This window comes from Rattus norvegicus, chromosome 13, assembly GCF_036323735.1.
Source record: "Rattus norvegicus strain BN/NHsdMcwi chromosome 13, GRCr8, whole genome shotgun sequence".
NCBI lineage: Eukaryota > Metazoa > Chordata > Mammalia > Rodentia > Muridae > Rattus > Rattus norvegicus.
Genome location: NC_086031.1, coordinates 65723329 through 65738445, shown reverse-complemented (window position 1 = coordinate 65738445; position 15117 = coordinate 65723329).

Genomic DNA, 15117 nt, shown 5'->3' with positions numbered 1-15117 from the left:
GGGGAGAAAGGGAGTGGGGAGTTTCTATGGCCAGAACTGACTACTACATTCATTGTATTCCAGCTTTCCTAGATTGAAACTTCCAGGGTGCTCGAAATCAGGCAGTTTAGTTTCTCCCCACCCTTTAGTATCAGGAAAGAAGTCCCAGTAGACAGATTTCAGTCTTAAGTCTGCGATGTATTAACCTTACTGTATTAGGCAGGGTCCTTCCTATCTAATCAGAGCTTGCCCGGGGGGGGGGGGGGTGCTGAAAAGGGCGGTGGACAAGAATGAAAAAGAAAATCTTTGCCCTTATCGAACTTTAGTTGGGAAGGAAGACGAAAAGATTACTAACCGATGGGAATACCGTGTGACAAGTGCTGTGAATGAAGTAAACACAGGTCACAGAGCTAAAGCGGCCAGCGAGAGTGGGTCGCACACTGATGAGGTGTGGAAAGGGTGTCTGCCGTGAACCTGGGAAAAGCTGGGCTGTCTGGTGACCGGAGTCCTGACGATTCCGGCCTTCAGGCTGTAAGGGGAATGTGATTTATTTTGAGAGCTTAAGAAGTTATTAGGGCCTTTAAGGCAAGAGAATTAAGAGGTCTAGGTTCACATTTCCACAATGTCATTCTGGCAGTTGCCTAGAAAGTGAGGAGGGGGGGGAGTGTGAGTCAAGTTTAACTTTCCCAGTTGTCTAGAAAGATAAAAATAGCTTAAGTGATAACAATTAATTAATCCCTTCCTATCTTCGGGAGTGAGAGATTTTTCCCCTGGGGACTATTTATTTGGCAAGTTTTGAGTAAAAGTGGTGGAAAATGTATTACTGACTTTATAAGTTTTCGAACTGTAGAATGGGCCGTGAAGAAAGCACTGCAGTGCTGTGTCTTGTGCCCGTCACAGACTCCACAGTTCGCCTCTTACCATCCTTGTGTTGTCGAAGATAGATCCTTTGATAATATCTCTACCGGTCCATCTATTTTTGAGACTTCTCAAAGTAAAAGTACATTATTCCCAAACACTCCAATACTAACAGTTTATCTGGTGAGCGGGTGTAGCGGCAATCCCAAGACGGCGCCCGGGACTGCTGCGGAGTCTTAGGACTAGCACCTGAAAGTAAGCCACGCCCCATCGTGAGAGCTGCTCAGGCGCACCATGACGATAGATCAGGCCATGTGACCTGGACCTATGAACGGAGGTTACACAGACTGGTAGGTTGAGGCGGAGTTGAGGGAGGTTATAAGGGAGTGCGTTCGGGGCTGGGGAGAGAGAAGAAAAGAGAGATTGTTGCTGCTTGTATGCTAAAAGGTTCCCTGGTGTCGCTCCTTTCCTGCTGGTCCGGGTTGGAAGCGACAATCTGGGAATCCATGGGTTTTAGAACCCCCCTTTCCCTTTCCCCCTTTCATAATGTGTGCTTGAAATTTATCCATTGGAATATGCCATTCAATATGCTTGACAAAAGACAGGCTGTGCTCACGCACCGTTCTCTGTCCCTTTCTCCGTTCTCTCCCTTGGGCCTCCAGTGATGCATCCTGGTATGTTTCGTATTGCCTTATGGGCTTTCAGTCTTTCTATTTTCTTCAGGTGGAGCGATCTGCCAGCAGCTGAGTTCATTTCCTATACCATTGACACCTGCCACTGCTGTCTTTCATGAATTTTTCTAAAATTTCTGTTTTATACTTCTTGATTCAAGAATTTCTTTGTTTTTTTTTTTTAATCATAGATTTCCCTTCTGCCAGATCTTTTTGCACTTTAGTTTATGATGAAAATGCTTTTCTTTGAAATATTGTGCAGCAAAGAGCTGCTTTGAAATCCTTCTTTCCTGATTTCAGGAGCTGGGTCAGTAATCTTTATTGATCACCTTCAGGTTTGATAGGGTTCATCTTCTATCTCACTGTACACAGCACTTTTCTGGATTGTATATTAGATGTACAGATAATACTTTTATGTGTTCTGGATCCCATCTCCCTTTTTTTTTAGAAGAATACTATTTATCAACTGAATTTGAGAACAGTAAAGTTTACTAAAATTGTTAATTTTGCTATATGGTTTTATAGTAGTTTATTTCTTTCCCACGGTGCGAGCAGGATCTGTGGAGAGATTATGATGCCATTTTGCTTCTAACTCAATCTAGTTTGATTGCTTGGAATCTGCCCTGTACCTGTGTTGTTCACAAGTCAGCCAAAGATTTGGGCAGAACACAGCTGCTGAAACTGTGGCTCTCTGTCTGTGGCTGTCACATCCCGTGGATGCCTCTTTTCCTTCTCTAACAATGCGGATCCCACAAGCTCAGTCATAAGTCTGAATGTCCTAACCAGGTTCCAGCTACATAGAATTACACAAACCGGTGGACTGCCCTCAGGTTCAAGGCTGACGAAAGAGAAGCACTCCTTGTTAATGTCCTCAAAGTGCCTGCGCCCCTCAACTATCTGTCTCCTTTTCAGCTATTCCACGGTGCCTTCGGAAACAGTTTTTATTTTGTGCACAATTTAATACTATTATCTGAAGCTGGTCCAAAAAGTCACCTAGTTAAACTTAAAATTTTCAACTTTTATTCTCAGAAGTATACACATATCAGCTCATTAATTTTCACAACTCAATTAATATCTTAAGTTGTTGTCTTAGTTACTTTTCTATTGTAGTGATTAGATACTGTGAACAAGGCATCTTACAGAAGGAAGGGTTTATTTGAGGATTATGGTTCCAGAGGGATAAGGGTCCATGACCGTAGTGGCAGAGGAGCTGGGCAGCAGGCAACAGACAACAGACGGGCAGCAGGCAGGAAGCAGCAGGCGGCAGGCAGCAGGCAGCAGGCAGGCAGGAGGCAGCAGGCAGGCAGGCAGCAGGCAGCAGGTAGGCAGCAGGCAGGCAGGCAGGTAGGCAGGCAGGCAGGAAGCAGCAGGCAGCAGGCAGGCAGGCAGCAGGCAGCAGGCAGCAGGCAGCAGGCAGCAGGCAGCAGGCAGCAGGCAGCAGGCAGCAGGCAGCAGGCAGGCAGCAGCTGAGAGTGCACACCTCACTTCACAAACAGGAAGCAGAAAGAACTGATTGGGAATGTCATGTGGCTTTCGAAACTTCAAAGCCCACCCCAAGTCATATACTTCTTCTTGTAGGATCATACCTCATAATCCTTTGAATACATCACCACCATATGGGGACCAAGTGTTCAAATGTCCAAGGTGATAGGGGACATCTCCTTTATACCCTCATGGCTTGACTGCAGTATGGACAAAGACTGATGCTTGGAGGAATTGAGTCACTTTCAGATCATATTGCTGGTGAATACAGAGTCTGGAGAGAGATCTTCTAGCATTTCTTAAAGTGTGACGTTAGGGAACACCCTTATAGAAGAAGGGGAGGGGGGTGACATAGGGGGCTTATGTCCAGGAAACTGGGAAAGGGGATACCCTTTGAAATGTAAATTTTAAAAAATCCAATAAAAATAAAAGTGTGAGGTTAGTGGTAGGCAGAGAAGGAAACAGACAGACATGAAAACTAGGAGTTTTATGATTTGAATGTGGAACGTCCCCATGGGCTCATGTATTGGAACACTGTGTGTAAAGACTCTGGAACTTTTGGGGGGAACCTTGCTGAGGAAAGGGGTGGGCTTTGAGGTTTTATAGTCTCACCCCACTTTTGGTCCCTGGTCCCTGCTTCCTCACTGTTCTTGCAATGTAAGTAACCAGCCTTCCTGCCACCATGCCTTACCCATTGCGATGGACTGTGTCTCTTCAAACTATATTAAACAAACAAACGAACAAACAAAAAAACCAAACCCTCCCTTAAATATTCTTGTTAAGTATTTTGTCACAAGAATGAGTAAACAAAGACAAAGACAAAAACAAAACCCAAAAAACAAAAAAGCAAAAACAAAAAACAACCCAAAAAAAACCTACTGCACTTAGGAAATCAATACGTTCCTGAGATGTGGAGAGACTGAGTCTGAAGGAGCGGTGGGGAGGAAGAGTGTAAGCCGGTGTTTAAGTTCGAAGTTCTGGAGTTGCCAGAATACAGAACCTGGAACTTGGGGGGGTTGGGTGGGTTCACCCCGGAAACGCAGCCTTCACAGTCATCAGCATACGAATGTCCTTTCCAGCCACTGGGTTGCACAGAGAGAACTAAGGCAGAAATGCAGAGAGAGAACAGATGGCATCCCCCACCCCACCCCCCCCGCCCCGGGACATTTAACTTTAAAAGTGGCAGAAGAATTTGGCAAAAGAACCCAAGAAAGAGCAGCCAGCGATTCTGAAGGAAAAGCAGGAGAATGCAGAGTCATGAAAGCCAAGAGAAGAGAAAATGTTGAGGAGAAAGAGGAGGGAACGTGTGAAACTTTGCTGGGGGATGAGGGTGGTGTTAGAAAGATGAGGGCAGGATGTAGGGAAGCCGTCAAGGGAGAATGAAAGTCGGGTCCCCAGACAAACGGGAGTGTGTTGGGAAATCAGTGTTTGGATGCAGGAGTGGAGGGAGCAGGGCCTGAATCTTCATTTAATAAAGTTTGTTGTGGGTTGAGAGTAGAGGAAAGGCGGGGGGGGGGGGGGGAGTTTTATGTAAATAGGAATGATAAGGTCGAGAGGGAGATGCTTATCAACCTTAATCATTAACCCAAAGCAGTCAGTTTGGCTTTTCTATGTCTAAGTAAGAACAAAGTGGGACTTGCCACTCTGCACCTGACTTGTTTCATTAATGTAATGTCCTTCAGTTTATCCCTGTTTCTGATCTCAGAGAGGTAGAGAGAGAAAGGCGGTTCCTGGAACTTGGGAACGGGTGGAGGCAGGAGGAGGAGGACAGGGTTGCTTGTGGTAGAAGGGTAAGGGCGAGTAGAACCAATAGCCTCTAATATTCAGCCACACGGTAGGATGACGGTGACTGAGAATAACTGATTACATGCTACCCGTGGCTGCTACAGACGGGAATTTCAAATGTCCCTAACAGAAAGCAATGACAAATGTCCGAGAGCAGGGTCAACTGCCCCAATCTGATCCCCACACGCTGTAAGCAAACATCTATCACAATGTCGCACTGCGGCCCACACATATGCTTGCTTACTGCGTGCCAACTGAGAATCAAAGCATATCTGAAGGTAGCTGATTTGGGCAAATCGTTGGATTGTTCTGGAGTAGCAAATGATGTATTCAAAACTGCTCTCCAGAGGGCAAGACGTCCTGAAGCAGTTTTAGAAATAGGCCTTTTCTAAAGTTATGGTTCTCAGGAGTCACTGTGTGTATCTTACAGAGTCACCTCCTGATAGTCAGGGTCCACATGGCCTCTGGCTTCTTTAGAGGGTGTTACATGACGCTGGATGCTCAATGGGTGCTTTTCCTAAGTGATTTCTTTCCTCTGAAGTGTCAATAGATTGTTTCTGTCCGTCCTCTAGACCTCCCTCTCCGCAGTTTTGAAAACTGATGGCTAATGATGAAGTATTTGCTGTCGGAGAGGTTCCAACACGGTACTCAATGGAAACAAGTTCGTGTTGGGGGCTGGAGAGATGAATCAGCAGTTAGGAGTGCGTGCTGCTCTTGCAGAGGACCCGAGTTCACCCACATCCCCTGGCTCACAACAGCCTTTTTCTCCAGCTCTAGGGATCTAATGCAGTCTTCTAACCCCTGCAGGTACAGCACTCATGTGCGTAACTTGTACACACAGGGTATAGGATAACGGTGTCCCATAACAATGAGTTCTGTGCTCAACATTAGCTACGACAGGGCAACTTTAAATGAAAAGAAAAGAAAACTTCAAAAATGAAACAGCAGCTGGAGAGATGGCTCAGCGGTTAAGAGCACTGACTGCTCTTCCAGAGGTCCTGAGTTCAATTCCCAGCAACCACATGGTGGCTCACAACCATCTGTAATGGGATCCGATGTCCTCTTCTGGGGTGTCTGAAGACAGCTACAGTGTACTTATATATAATAAATAAATAAATCTTAAAAAAAAAAAGGAACAGCATGTTCCTTAGTGCCATAGACATAGCCAGTGGCAGACTTCATGTCTAACATGGGCAGGGTCCCAGGTTCAAGACCAGCCCTCTTACAAGAAAGACCAAGGAAACATGCAAACCTCAGCATATACTGTAGAATTTCACTTTTGCAAAAGTGATGCACGAATATTCATAGACTTCACTCAACCATTTACATATTGATGGAATGAAATTCTTTTAAATAAAATTATCAAGGCTTATTATGAAATAATAAAAAAACCCAAGAAAACAGCCATGCAAAACCAGGCAAAAACATTTTCAAACCCAAAGAACAGCTCTGATCATTTGCCAAGAGGATAGCTATCAAATCCAAGTGTCTCACGTGGCAGAAGCATTTGACTGACTTGAAACTTAGTTCAGGCTCAGACTGCATCCAGCTGTCTTCCTGTTCTTTTCTAAAAACCCCTGTGGGTTTTTTTTTATGAGCCTGTCCTTCACAGACTCTGCTTTTCCTCTATGCTAACAATAACAGCTCAATTTCCGGACGCATTTCCACAAGCGACTTCTTAGGGCCCTGCCTCTGAACAGTTTTGCCAGGCGAACCCGATTCCTTCCCTCTGGTCTTTGGAGTCTTGAGCTCCCTGTCAGCCTCGGGTCACAGGTTCGATGCCTGCCTCTGCAGGACAAATGCCTCTTCTGGAGTGACAGTGTTGTCCCTGTGTGTCCACAGCGGCCACTGGCTGTGATGTGTCCTGACACCCTCCTGCAGTGGCCTGCCACTTGGAACACAGAACCTTGGCATGCCTCCGTGTCTGGCCTTTTTTGAGATTGTCCCTCAAGGGCTTCATAAGAAACTGACAACTGTGTTTACTTTGTGGCTGGGGAGAAAGTCTTTAAAAATCTCAATTAAAAAAAAAAACAAAAAACAAAAAACAAAAAACCCAAACCTCACAACTTAAAAGATTTTTTTTTTTTTTTTGCTGTTGGCTCCCCCCCCCCCCCTTTAAATATCATGGAGAGTGAAGGAGTTATAGATCATTTATTTATTGTGTGTTAAACAAGGGTCCTTCCTTCCCCCCTCCTCCTCCGGTGTTTAGTGCCTTCCCAGACTACCTTCAAGGTCCTTCCTGAGTCTTAACCACCCAGCAGTTTTCCTTATCATCCTGGCCTTGGGAATTTGTCCTTTTCTGTGCTCTGATAACACACGAGGTCTGCAGCAGTTCTCCAGAGGCTGGCTGCTCTGCCTATCTAAGTTGTGTCTTTACGGTTAGACTGCTGGCTTTGTTCTTTTACTTTGTTCAAAGTGGAGCTGATGCAATCCTAAGGCCTAGAAGCCTGGCTCCAGTGTTGCTCCGCTCTGTTCTTTCAGGCCACTTGCCCCCAAGGTGCCTTAGGGGCCACCTAATTTACATCCCAACACGGAACAGTGAAGTGGTCAATTATTTATTTAAACCCGATTCTTAGAAGAGCTGCAAGGTACTGTGAAAATGCCGGATCTCACAATGGAAGTTTGGGGAAAATTTCTCCTAAGAAGCAATAGGTGAGTTTAGATTTGAAAAAGGAGTAGGCCTGAACCACTTCCGGTCTGGAGGAGTGCTCCGGCAAGAGGAGCAGCATGTGGGTGGGCTCTGAGCTGGCAAGAAGCAGGGGGTATTGTACCAGGACTGTACTGGAAGGACGGAATACAAGCAGTGGGAACACAGCTCTGGTGAGCACAGGGCTTGCAAGAGCCGGGCTTCTGTGCCGGCCAGTTTTCTATTGTCCTGCGCCCGTTTTCCAGAGAGCTGTATCCAGACATGCTAATCATTTAGAGAACATGTTTCAGGCACCAAAATAAAGTGGTTTGGGGGTCAGTGATGAATCACAAAGACCCACTCCGGAAAGCAGAAGCTGCCTTAAGCCTTAACACATTTGACTGCGAGGATTTAGTGTAAGGAGCTGTGAGGTGCTAGATAAGGCACCGGAGTAACGAAAAGCCGAAGAGGGAGGTGCAGAAGTAAAAAAAGAGACAGTAAAAGCTGCTGCCTCTTAAGACCCGAGTCAGTCGTAAGCTTTTTCCAGTGCTTCCCTCTCTCTTATCTAGTCCTTCAGAAACCCCTATTTTTAGGATCCTGGGAGTTGGGGTGAGAGCTTGACATTAGCCAGCAGGAGCTATGTCTGAGGGGCTCTGGAGCGCTGGGATTCCCAGCCAATGCTAGTTAGCATCTGCATTTACCACAGAATACATTCAAATCAATTCGAAGAGTTCTGGAAATAAAGCCGGGAGGCTGAAACCAATTGCCCATCACAGGATGGAGGACCATTGCCAAGGCAAACAGGTGAAACGCGGAAGGAGCAATCTCTGAGTCTCCCCCTAGCGGCCACTGTTGGGAGAAACTAACCGGGCGTCGCCAACGTGCCAAGCCAGGTTTCACCTCGCAGAAACCTTTCACAAAGCAGAGGATGAAAAATAACATTCTTATGAGTTTTTAGAAAAGACTCATAGGATGAGGAGGACAGAAGAAGGCCAAAGAGGGCACTGAAAAATGGCGACAGGGACGAGAAAAAACTGTCGGATCTCAAAGTGCTCTGAGACCGTGAAACCCACCCACACACCCACTGTGATAATAGTAATAGTAATAGTAATAATAATAATAATAATAATAATAATAATAATAATAATAATAATAATAATAATAATGTAACAACAAACTGTTAGAATCTGAAGACAAGTATTGCTAGAACAGGAAACTCTCGAATGTGACTTTCATTTCTGCCTTTCCGTAGCAGCTTTGGAAGCTGGAGTAGAAAAGTCACTCCATGGACTTTTTGGCGTCATAAAGATAGATTCTCTGTCTAATGAAGAAACACACAAAACTTCCTTGTTGGTTTATGCTACTTCAGTTGGGAAGCACGCACACGTGTGTTCATTAAACTGTATGTATTTATATCCACTTAAGCACATATATTTTTAAATTGTTCGTAAGGAACAAAAATCTGAGCTCTCACTGTGGGGCTTAAAGCTGTTGGAAACAATGACCCAGACGCGTTAAAAGAAGAGCACCCCAAGAAGTATGTTTGCTTTCACCTCCTGAAGGACCTTACCATCTACAGCTCCCCTGCCTGAGAACTACAGGGAGAGAGAGCAGGTGTCCCTCATTTTCTTGAGGATAGTTCTACACTCCCTGCCTGCCGTAGGCTTCCGTTGCTGTCAAAGCCAAGCAGAGGGTCCTGTCCAGACGAAAAAACACTTCCCTTTCATCTTTTTCTTTCCTCTGCCCTTTTTGTTTTTATCTTTCTTTTTCCCTCCCTCCTCCCCTCTCCACTCCTCCTTTCTCTCCTCCTCCTCCTCCTCCTCCTCCTCCTCCTCCTCCTCCTCCTCCTCCTCCTCCTCCTCCTCCTCCTCCTCCTCCTCCTCCTCCTCTCTTCTTCCTGTCTTTAGCATTTAGAGAGTCTTGAAATACATGACGGGAAATACCAGGTAGGTTGGACAGGCAGGGGAATTTCTATAGGCCTGAGGTGTACTATTTGATGACACCTTAGTTTTTTGGTTGGCGACAGACAGTTAGTGGTCTGTCAATTTTGCACCTTCTAAAAGACTTATCTGTTAGTCATAGATACAGAAGTGGGCGAGGGATTGATATTGAAAAGTGGCAAAGGTAACCCGTAATAAAGTTTAGGCTCTGGATCTGCAGTATTCCAACCTCCCTACAAACTGATTTAATCAACCTTATGTAAAGTTCAGTTCTTCCAACAAAATTCCATTTATACTATACAGTGCAAATTGGCATTAAACTTCTGATTTTCCTGCATCAGCCTCTTGGGTCCTGGAATAACATAACACACACACACACACACACACACACACACACACACACACACCATATATGTGTATATATATGTATATCCTGCTATGCCTGTCTCAGAGACCATTCTTAGTCTCTGCTCGTAATCTGAAAGCTATTCACACCTAACCCATAAGCAATATATTACACATATCTCTCAGTGCTTATAAATAACATTCCTAAAAGTAACCAAGACTGGGGCTACAAAGATGGCGCCGTGGACAGGAGTACTTGCTGCCTGCAGAGAACTCGGGATTGGTTTCTTTCCCTCACGTGGTGGTGCGCCACTGTCTCTAACTCTAGTTGCAGATGATGGGATGTCCTTTGCTGGCCTCCATGAATATTATACACACGGTGCACAGGCAAAACATTCATACCCCTAAATAAAAAAAATTTACAGCCACAAAACTAAGGCAGGAGGACTGGGTTGAGTGCAAGGATAGCCTGGGCTACAGAGTGAGAGCCTGTCTCAAAAAGAGAAATGGGGGCTAGGAGTGGGGGAGAAACTTAAATTATTGTTTTGATACCAAGTTGTCTGGATTCCAATCAAAAGCAAATTGATATTTTGGTCAGCTGCAGCAATTCTAACAAAGTAACTTGGCGATTCATTAGATCCATAGAGACAGTAAGATTTGCCACTTGGTTTGAGATGTACTCTATTGAAGGCTGTGTTTATGTGAAAGGTTAAGTGTGGATGGCGACTTTGACAGGTCCTCTTGCTTGATGTCCATGCACAAGCACTTCAGTTCTTTTCTTCCAACGTCTGCACTTCTCCAGAGAACCAATAAAGTGAGTACTTTGGTGTGAAGAGAACTCTAGCCATAACCTATAACCACAGGATGTCATGTGAAAGAAGCTTTGAAATGTTATTGATTGTTCAAATGGGCTCATCTGTCTAAGACTGTCATTTCTTGGACACAAGTCCTCTTACTACCTGAAGTAATTGTTGTTGTATTTTACCCGGTCTCTCACTGAGTGTCAGCATTAGAAGGCGACAGTGCTTCAATGGAAGACAGTTTGTCCTGATTCCCAGTTCCTCAGTAATGGCTGTCAACTTCATCCTGTTTCTAAAATGGACACAGTTCAGAACTGCCAATAATTCATTATTCTCCTGGAAAAGCAAAATGTTTTTATCAAGCTTACAAAGAAAGTTGACAATAATTATGTTTATTTCTCTGAAAATACAAGCTTGTTATTAAAGTTTCTCAGGTCACCTTAGGCATTAATTTAAAAAATAAACTATTCGTTACTTACGTGTTTCTTTGTTAATGGTGGTGTTAATGTGAGAAACAGTCAGAGTGTGAACACAAGTACATTTTTGGTGAGTCTTGAGCGTTAGATCTACTGTAGATTATGGATTGATTATGAGGTGAGAGACTATCCCCAGATATCTCAGGCACTCCATGTGCTTGGCCACCAAGAATGGAGAATAGATCATATTGTAGAGTTCCTCACTTTAACACTAGTGCAAGCTAGACAGCTCTCTCATTAGCTTAGCAATGTGTGAAACACTTGTCAGAATTAAGGACATGTTACTGTTTTTAAAGGCACTTACCAAAGTCCAGACCAAATGAAGAAGCGAAAGCCAGGAAGAGGTCTGTGTCTTTGTTGATAATCCTTAACAAACCCTCTGGAACCTACCCACACTATTATGGTATTTTAGCAGTGTCCCAAGGTCATCTGCTCTCTGCTGTGACTTTCTTATTAGGGGCAGCCTTTCTTTCCTTCTTTTTTCTTTTTAATAGAAATATTTATTTTATGTGTATGTGAGTACACTGTTGCTGTCTTCAGACACACCAAAAGAGGGCATTAGATTCCATTACTGATGGTTGTGAGTCACCATGTGGTTGCTGGGATTTGAACTCAGGACCTCTGGAAGAGCAGTCAGTGCTCTTAACCGCTGAGCCATCTCTCTAGCCTTTCTAACAGGTTTAGTGTCTTCCCTTAGCTTTCCTAAGTTTCTTGCTGCCCAAGTCCTATGTAGCTAGTCTCTAACTTTCTCCTAAACACTGTAAAACTGTTATGGTTCAGAAAGCTATTGTTCATGAAAAGAAATTGCAGGTGGTACACTGGGACATGCTTCTCACTATCAGCATGACATAGTAATCACACTTCCTCTGTCCCAACTCTGCGAATCTTACAAGCTTCATGTAAGTCCTCAGGAAAATGACTTCAAAGTTCTTTTCTCTTTTGGAGGTAAACCATTCATGCAGATTCCTATAACAAGAAATGTATTTCAAGTCAATTCTGTAGACAGCCTCAATATGTGGTCTAATACGCCTTTTTAATGGTCTAATCTAGTTAAAAATCCAAGTAATAGTCATGGGACTTTTAAAAAAAGTATCCTTCCCTCTAGCAGAAAGTCAACAAAACACAAAGTAATTTCATGATGGGTTCATATATCAGGGAAAATAAAAGCTGTGTCATTGTACTTTTTGTAGCTCAACACATTTGGAAAGCCCCTAACAATTGCCCTTGGTAGAGCAGAATTTTGAGATTAGGTGTGAAACTTTGCAAAAGAGTCATTTTCCAGTCTGTGTCGTTGGAATATTGCCACTGGGCAGAGTTGAGGCTTAAGCTCCAAACTTTCCCTTAAATTGTGTAGAATCAGCATCTCAGGCGTAACACAAAGGCTTGTAGGTCAGTTTCACATTATCTGTAATCTTTGGGAACGGCGGAGGCTTTCCTAGAAATGCTTTGATGTGGCAACTGAATATGTGTCTGTGTTCTAAGACAAATGCAGCAGGGACCAGCAAGGAGACGACTGAGGTGGACAAGCATCCCTGGGCATCCAATGCTTAGTCACTGTGACAGGTGGCTGCTGAGAACTCAGGCCAGCAGTGACAGACTTCGTTTCTCTTTGCTTCCTCTGTTGAGTTTGGGCTGAGTAAGGCATCATAAGAAGGAGAGCTCAGAGCAAACGATGGTTTCTAAGAGGAGAAGCTGACTTTCCTGCTAAGAAAGCATTCCGTTGGCTCTCTGAAGGAGACATGGTGGGCTTTGTATTCTCAGCTGATAATGAAGTTTCTATCAGAGACATGTGGTTCGACATGTTAAGGCGCTCAGACTTTCCTCTGACATCCCGCAGTTAGGCTGTTTTTTAATCTTCACATATTTGTGCAAAGGTCTTACCATTCCACATTTTGTTTACTGACACCCATGTCTCGTTTCCGCTCCAGCCCTTGCCTTGCCCCCGACTGGAACACCCCAGAGAGACAGAAGGGGGTGAGGGGACACAGGGAACACGCAGAACAGTTTGTATGCTGAAAGATTCATATCTTTTATACTCATAATATTCAATTTATATTTGAATATTTGAAGTTTGACAGTAATGATTGTGGTGGCAACAGAGAGGAAGTGAGTCTAGAAGATAATTAAAAAGGAATAAAGAAAGGACATTCTCTGCTGTGCAAATTCCGATTTGTATTTTGAGCCTGCCAATGAATCCGTCTTTTGATCTTTATTTATTTATTTTTTTGCCATTTTTTTGTAATTGTTATTTACTGTGCCCTTTTTGGATTTATTTTTTTTTTAAAGATTTATTTATTATATATGAGTATACTATAGCTGTTTTTAGACATACCAGAAGAGGGCACCAGATCTCATTATAGATGGTTGTGAGCCATCATGTGGTTGCTGGGAATTGAACTCATGTCCTTTGGAAGAGCAGTCAGTGCTCTTAACCACTGAGCCATCTCTCCAGCCCTCTTTTTTTTTTTAAAGATTTATTTATTTATTCCATGTATGTGAGTACACTGTAGCTGTCTTCAGACACACCAGAAGAGGGCATCGGATCTCATTACAGATGGTTGTGAGCCACCATGTGGTTGCTGGGAATTGAACTCAGAACCTCTGGAAGAGCAGTCAGTGCTCTTAACTGCTGAGCCATCTCTCCAGCCCTTGGATTTATTCTTAATAATCCGTTTGGGAAATTGTACATTGTGCTACCATTAAAGTCCATCTTCACTTAATGACGCGAAGTGGAAAGTACATTGCGTTGTGATCCTCACACATCGTGGCTCCACTGCAGAAACAAACTTGATCCTAGCCTCCTTAATGCTGAGGAAATGTAGAAAGAAGGAGGATAGATTTGGTGAGAATTGCAGTGGCATCCTGAGACTTGAAAGTATGGGAAAGACTCACTATTTTAGTATAAGGGGCTCTTTTTTTCTCTCTGCAAAAAGATTCTCAGTAGTCAACAGATAAGGGAAATAAGGTGAAATCTTTTAGGAGTTAAAATTATCAAACCTGAGCCTAAATATGTTAGTTCTATATGGAAGCTAAACTCAAGGAGGAGGTATGCAAGACAATAATAATGGACAGGTGGTGCTTAACCTGTCTTGGATAGGAGATGGAAAAACTTGAGGCTGAAGAGGTGGCTCAGTGGTTAAGGACACGGGCTACACTTGCAGAGGCCCCATGTTCAATTCCCAGCACTCACATGGCAGCTCAGAACCATCTGTAGCTCCAGTTCCAGGAGATCCAATGATCTCCCCTGGGCCTACACAGGCCCCAGAGGCCCCAGGCACAAGGCACAGATGTGTTACACAGATATATGTGGTGGGTGAGACAAACATAAAGATAAAATATAGTAAAAGCTTTTTGGAAGAGATGATAAAACTTAAATTAAGGCACGTATTAGAGGTAGCTGAGAGGAAGAGTGATTTAAAAGGCTATTGAGAGGTCACAAATGAAAGGACAGAGATTAAATGCATGGTGAAGGGAAAAAGAACCTGGAGAGATCCCAGATGAACCCCAGATGAATAATGTCTTAGAGTTTCTATTTCTTTGGTAAAACATCATGATCAAAAACAACTTGGGGAGGACAGGGTTTATTTTGCTTACACATTCACATCACCAACGGAAGTTGGGACAGGAACTCCAAGCAGGATCTAGAGGCAGGAACTGAAGCAGAGGTCATGTAGGAGCGCTGACTCCTGGCTTGCTTGCCCATGGCTCCCTCAGCCTGTTCTCTTATAGCAGTCAGGATGACCGGCCGGGGTGTTACTTCCCAGGAAGCTAGGCCCTCCCACACCAATCAAAAAGTACCCTCCTAAAATATTTGCCCACAGGCCATCTTTTCCGAGTTGAGGTTCTCTTCTCAAATGTCTCTATCTTGCTTGTGTCGTTATAAAACTGGCCAGTAAAATGTTTTAGGAAACCATTATGGGATGGTCTTTTCTCATAATGGCAAAAGAGCTACAGTATAATTTATATCGAAGATAATAAATTCAGCTTGGGCCGCTCTTAGTTTGCAAGCTTTGGAATTACCTAGATCAGTGATTCTTAACCTTCCTAACGTTGTGACTCTTTAATACAGTTCCTCAAGTAGTGGTGATTCTCCAACCATGAAACTATTTTTGTTATTACTTCATAACTGTAATTTTGCTACTGTTATGAATCATA